The 7,123-nt window shown below is 44.4% G+C and overlaps 1 pseudogene; it reads right to left on the reverse strand.

Annotated features, from left to right (window-relative positions):
• Positions 1–5,625: 5,625 nt before the first annotated feature.
• Positions 5,626–6,575, reverse strand: LOC109393751 (olfactory receptor 2S2-like; annotated as a pseudogene).
• Between the last annotated feature and the right edge of the window lie 548 nt (positions 6,576–7,123).

The raw sequence follows: 7,123 nt of genomic DNA on the forward strand, positions 1-7,123 counted from the left end.
TCAGGATGCCCAAAAAGGCCAACCACAGGTCTGACCCCTGCTTACCTCCACATCAGCAGCACCTGTCCCTTTATTCTCCAGCAACTGCACTGCTGGTCACCCCCCACCCCTGGAATCTTTCTCATTTCTGTGCCTTTGTTTATGCAACCCCTTCTGCCTGGCAAAATTGCCACTCATCCACTCCAGTGGTATGCTGATAAATATTTAACAACTGGATCTCTAGGTCAAAAAAAGCCCTGATCTGGAGCATTTGACAATATCTGTGGTGTAAACACTCCCACAATGTCCAATGTCAAGCTACCGACGAAGTCACTGAATGGGAGTTGGGAGATGTATACAATTGTGGAGCCAGCTCCAGCTCACCCCCGACCTTGGATCACCTCCTCCAGGAAGCCTGGCCTCTGCCTCTCTCAGGGCTTTCACAGAAGCTGGGCATTCTCCTTGTCCTGCACTTCCTCCCTTGTTTGGTAGTTTTCTTTGCATGTGCCTCTCTCTTGCCACTGGAGGTTACATTCCAGAAGGCAGAGACTGGTTACTCCACATTTCTGTCTTCTACATAGTACACAATGATCATTTGCTGAATAAAGGAATGGACTTATTCTCTGGACCCATTCCTGTTCTGAGTCACATTCTGTCAATGACTCCCATGAGGTCGGGGCACATGCACAGACTATAGGATGCTGAAAGGATGGATGCCAAGTGAAGATTTAGGAAGAACACAAGGGGCCTAATTCAACTAGTTGAAAATTTAGAGGACAAGTGTAAACCACTGTATAAGCACAGACTTAGTGTGATGGGGGTTGGCTACGGCACAAGAGATAAGACTTGGGGATTGGAATGAGTCACATCATCAGTGACCATAAGGCTGTTGGACTCTGTTAATGGGATTATGGTGTGCAGAAAGCAGGAAGGGAGAAAAAGAAGGAAGGAAAAGAGGGGGGATGAAGGAGAGGAGGGAAGGAAGGAAGAAGTAGGCAGCAAGTTTCCTCCAGTGCCTTCAGCATAATTGGATCTTGGGGATGTTATTCCCAGAAGAATATAAAGTTTCTAAACTGCGTACAACTCACTTTCCAAACTTTAAATGACTTCAGGGACTAAAATGGTCCCAAAGAACAAAGTGGAACTTAAATTATCTTCCAAGGGCAATGGCCAATCCTTTGGAGACTGTGCCCTGAGAACACAAGGAAGGTGGAGGGGAGAGGACTGGCCGGACCTTTCACCTGTCACGTTCTGAATCCTCACACTGCCACTTTACACCCGGTGTCGCTACATCTGACATGTGGCCTCTTCCCAACCCTTAGGTAACAGATCACTGTTGCTCATCATTTTTCTGATAAAAGTAAGTACAGGTTTTGATCATCTNAATTTCTCATATAATCGGCACAAGTTACTTTATATTCAGGCGGGAAAAGCTTAGCCTTAATGGAAGGAAAGTCAGAAAAACTTCCACAGACTAAGAATTGGACGGACAGGGCTTGAGTCTGCTTACCCCTGACTCTGACCCTGAGGAAGGCCCATTCTTCTGAGAGCTCTGCATGATGGGGTGGGAATCCTGCCTGCCTCCCTCCCAGGCTCCGGGCTCCATGTTCCGTGTGAGGATGAAGCAGCAAGGACAGGGCAGGGCCTTGCTCAATGGCGAGCCCTGGAGAACAGAAAGGACAGCCTCAGCTCACTCTCAGCTGCTCCTCTCTGCTCCAGCATCAGCTGCAGGGAGGTTTCTTGAGCAGGGGCAGGGTGAGGAGGAAAGTCCATCTTCAGGAAATGCTCTGCAGAAGGCATGGCCACAGCCCAGCTCTCCCCACCCGCATTCTGCTTGTGGCCACTTCTCTGAGGCCCCTGATCCCAGACCTGATTCTCCACGCCTCACTGAGCCCAAAGCCAAACCCTGGATACCAGAGAAAGGCCCCAGACATTCCCCTGCCTGACTTCCTTTATCTTGGGGACCCTCTTTCCTTTTTTTCCTCCTAAATCCGTATGGGAGCAGCCTCTGGTAGGCCTTTCTCTCATGTCCGTCCTCCTGGCTGTGCCTGCTGAGCCCTGGGTGTCTCGGGTGCAGACTTTTCATGTAGGGAACCTGTCATCGCGGTTTGAGGTCCAGAAGTCCCGAGTACATTTTTCCCTAGCTGTGAAGGGTTGTGTTTACAATCTGTTCTTTTTCCACCAATCTGTGATCCCATCTCTGTCATATGTCAAGTCTCATGAATGGACCTATTTCTGAGATCTCTGTTCTTTTCGATTGTTTCTTTCATCTATTCCCGTGTCAGTGCTACACTGCCCTAATTAATATTGTTTCCCATTATGTTTCGATTCCTTGTAGAGTAAATCTCTTTATTTATGTCCAATAATTCTTCAAATATGTCATGGCTATTCTTGATCTTTTGCTCTTTCATATGAATTATTAAACCGGCTTCTTAAATTCTACAATCATTCTTTTTTGGGATTTAACAATTAGGATTACATCGAATCTATAGATCAATTTGGGAAGAACTAACATCTTTATAATAAGTTCTCCAACCCATGAATGAGAAATATTTCTCTCTTTATTATCATTCTTTTTTTTTAAAGATTTTATTGGGAAATTCCTTTACTTGCCTGCCGGACTCCTCCAGAGCACTCAACAGAAGAACCGGCCTTCGCCAATCACTCAGTGTGTGGGAATCATTAAGTCCCTTTTCCTCTCTGTGTCTCATTTCCCTAATACTCACTTTGGAATAGATTCTTTTTAGAGGTATTCCATCCTAGGGACTAAATGATCTCGTGAACTTCTCATTCCTGGACTTTCTGTCATGCCACTGAGATGTCCTTTTCCCTTTCCTTCACGTTCCCCCCATGACATTTACTCACAAGAGATGAAGCTATCAATGGGGCCGGGACCACAAGAGTTTGCAGAGTCTTTTAAAAGTGCTCTCTTACCTTTTTTTGTAAAGAAATTGATAAAGAAAATCGCTTCTCTGAGGCCTGGGAATAGTCCAGAGGCTGAATTCTAGTCTGAAGTAGCAGGCAGAGAAGTTATATTCTGAAATGGGTGAAAGCTAAGTTTTTCTTGTCTTTGTTCTGTGTGAGGGTAAAATCCACAAAGGACCATCCATCGCATACATGAAGCCATTTAAATCCCACCCAGCTATTGGGATTATACTAGTCCCTGAAGCAATTTAAAGTTTAGAAATTGAAGTGACAAAGTCTAGAAACTTTATACATCTGGGATTATGTCCCCAAGATCCAATTATTCTAAAGTTTCTCCAGAAATATTTTCTTCTCCCTCCCTCCCTTTGTACCCATTCTGCTGAACTATTGAAATCACCAGTGAAGAAGGGTCATTCTGGTCTTGCCAGAATTAACATCAATCTCCAATCAATGAGAACTCTCACCCAGAGCCCATTATAGACCTGGTAGAATGTGAAATCCACCACACAGGACAAATCCTTGTAGCTCAGTACCCTTGGCCGTTTCCAAATTCAGGATCTTAAGGTTGGAAAGAAGCATGTGACCTAGAAGGTCCCTTTTTGTCTATGTCCCACTGAATAGATTCTGAGCTCCTACCATAGGCCAAACCATCAAAGGGCATTAGGAGGACATACATTTAAAGGGCATGAATCTGGTCTGGGCTCCTTCCAGGAAAGTTTCACAGCAACATTGGACTTGGAAAAGACCCGTTGATCGCAGAAGCAATGTCCTGTTAGAAGTCTTTCTTATGAGCGTGTGCATGAGTATCCTGTATCTGTGCTTCTGTGAAAGCATGGCTGGTTTACCACTGGCATCTGGTAACCTCCACTTCCAAGATCCAAATTGAGAGCTCTGACCACCCAGGCAGCAGCCAGAAGCATCTTAACCCAGGACCACTGTTTTCTGAATACTATAGTTTCTTAACCATATTCTAGCTTCCCCTTCTCATTTAATACTAAGGCTAGGGATGATGGGTGCCACATATGTGGAGATTTTATTCCACAGATGTCCTTGGTGTCCAAGAGGAGCCTGCCTAGTGTCAGGAAAAAATAAATGACTTGGGCAACTCCTCCCACTTCCATCACAAATGAAACATGTCTGCTGTGTGCATTGGCTTCTAAAAATCTTAGAGTCAAATATGTGCCACATTCATGGTCATAAGTCATTATGCCTTGCATTGATTTTTTTTCTTTCTGTGAAATATATATACAGAAGAGTGTAAAAAGTATATGTGCAATATTTAAGGAAAAGTAATAAAATACACACCATGTACCACCACAGGTTAAGAACTAGAATGTTCTAGTACCTTAGAATCCCCTCTTATTTCTCACCTCAATTATAATCCCTTCTTCCTTCTCTTCCAGAAGTGACCACTATTCTGATTTTCATGGAAATAATTTTATTCTAGGCAGAACTTAATGATCCTCATCTTACCCCATGTCCCTGTACTCAGGTGATTCAGTCAAACACTAACCTAGGTGCTGCCATGAAGGGATTTTTGTCAATGTAATTCAAGTCCAAGCCAGTTGACTTCAAGATTAGAAGGTTATCAGGCCAGCCAAGTGGCGCATTGGTTAAGAGCTGGCTTGGGACGCCAGAGGGCCCNTGAGAGAGGTTAAGCAGCTTGCTTAGGGTCATAAGCAAGAAAATGCTTCCCAATTTTTATTGGGCTGATCTATGGAGGTTCAGGAAATGCTACAGACTTTATATCTCTTGGACATTCACAGTGTACCTTAGCATGTTAAGGGCTCTGAGAATTCCTAGAGCAAAGAAACCTGTCAAACTTCAACTCCCAAAGTCTTCAAAGAGACTTAGCCAAGATCTCTCCTCTGTCTTCCTCTGTCTCTCTCTGTCTCTCTCTCTCTTTCTCTCTCTCTAACTCTCTCCCTGTCTCTCCCTCCCTCTCTCTAGCTCTCTCTCTGTCTCTCCCTCCCTCCCTCCCTCTCTCCTTTCCTTCCTATCTACCGATCATCTATTTTTTTCTTTTCAGAATGTGAGTTATTAGCTAACACAATACTAGCTTTTCTATTGAGAGTTGCTATAAGTGATGAATATCGATTTCAAACTATACTCCTTCTTGAATTTAATTTACTAGCGGTGTTTCATAATGTGCAATGCATCAAGAAAAAATAACTTTAATGTTCTCATAGCTAAAAAGAAATTCAGTTTATCAAAATAGATTCTTCTCACCCAAAACTCTCTATGTGGAGAACTTGTCCTTGTCTCTTCTCAGCACTTTGGGCAAAATGAATTAAATAAACAAAAGCCCAAAATGAACGTTTTCACATCCTTTGTGTTTCTCAGACTCTCCTGGTGAGTCCAATAGAGGTGGCAAAGTTGCTGGGAGAGCTGTGTCGCTTCCCTGTACTGACTCTACAGCTTAGACACAATACGGGATATTTAACTTGCTCTAATGGTTCCTGTCGCCTTGGTTTTAGCAAGTGTTCAGAATGTCTTCATACATTCGATTAGAGTATTATTGTCTGGTATCTGTTGAAGCTGTCAGACATATGCCCAAAATTCAGTATATACACTCTGAAAAGTTAAACATTCCCTGAAAACAGACTTAGGGGTGAGAGACCGTTCCAGTTACCTTGACTTGGCTATTGAATGGAAGCTATAATGATTGAAAGTCATTTCTTCCAGGGGGGGTGAGAACAACAGAGGACCCCTCCTACATCACTAGCTGAAGTGTTTCTGAGCCTCAAGTTTCCTCACAGTGGCCTTCACATGCTTGATCCTCAGGCTGTAGATGATGGGGTTGAGCATGGGGGTCACCACCCCATGGAAGAGGGAGATGAGCTTGTCTGAAAGGTCCTGTTTGTCTGACCCCATGGAGTCCATTGATTTGGGCTTCTCATACATGAAAAACAAAGTCCCGTAGAAGAAGACCACAGCTGAGGTGGGCAGAGCAGGTGGAGAAGACCTTTTTTCACCCCTCAGCTGAGGGGATCCTCAGGACGGTAGCAATGATGAACACACAAAAGACAGAGATGAACAGAGCTGAGACCCTTAAGAAGATCATATTTGTCACCCCCGTGATGATCACATTGATGGAGATGTCAGCATAGGCCAAATTCAAGACAGCCAAGATCTCACAGGTGAAGTGGTTGATGACGTTGTCCCCACAGAAGAGCAGCTGACTTGTCAAGGATGTGTGTACCACAGACACAGTATCATCAATAGCCCAGGAGCTGGCAGCCATGTACACATAGGCAGCCTTTGACCATGGAGTACCTAAGAGGGTTGCAGATGGCCACATAGCGATCAAACGCCATCATGCCCAGAAGCACACACTCTGTGGCTCCCATGGCAAAGGAGAGAAACATCTGCACAGCGCAGGCTGAGAAGGGGATGGTTTTCCTGGGGGTCAGGAAGCTGTCAAGAATGAGGGGGATCGAGGAGATTGTGTAGCAGACGTCCAGGAAGGAGAGGTTCCCCAGGAAGACGTACATGGGCATGTGTAGGCGGGAGTCAAGGTTGGTCACCAGCATGAGGACCCTGTTGCCCAGCAGGATCACCAGGTACATCAGCAGGATGAGCACAAAGAAGGTTTTCTCCAGCTTTGGATGAGCTAAGAGGCCCAGGAGAATGAACCCCACCCTGGGGGAGGTCTGATTGTTTTATTTCATATGATATTCACTCTGTCATCAGGAAAGTTCAAATCAGCACATCAGGCTTTCTTGAGAAGAGTCCCAGGCCTCTGGTATACAGTCAAGTCCCTGCTGCATAAGAGAGCATATATGTGTGTGTAAGAGAAAAATAACTGAAAGCAGTATCATTAGGTCTTAGAGCAGAGATGGTCAGAGCTGGAACAGAGCTTACAGAGATAGGACTTGAACAAAGCAGAGCTCATCCCCAGTCAGGAAGGGTTTTTCCTCTGCATTATGATTAATGCCTGGAAAATGCTATGAATTATTTCTCTTTAATGCAATTATGTAGACATTTTATTTAATTTGAGCTTTCTTAGAGAAGTAAATCCCCAAGCTGATTTAACTCTTAGAACTAGCAAACTTTCAAGCTTCTTTAAATTCTGATTACTTTTGGAAGGAATTTGTATAAAAGTGTTAATCCACATCCAGACAGAAATAAGCCTAGGTAAAGTCTCAACCGTGACGGGGATTACTTCTTCAGTCTACCTGCCATCAGACACACAGACTTGACCGTCATCAGCACTGGA

This window comes from Hipposideros armiger, unplaced genomic scaffold (genome assembly GCF_001890085.2).
Source record: "Hipposideros armiger isolate ML-2016 unplaced genomic scaffold, ASM189008v1 scaffold_388, whole genome shotgun sequence".
In the NCBI taxonomy this organism is placed as follows: Eukaryota; Metazoa; Chordata; class Mammalia; order Chiroptera; family Hipposideridae; genus Hipposideros; species Hipposideros armiger.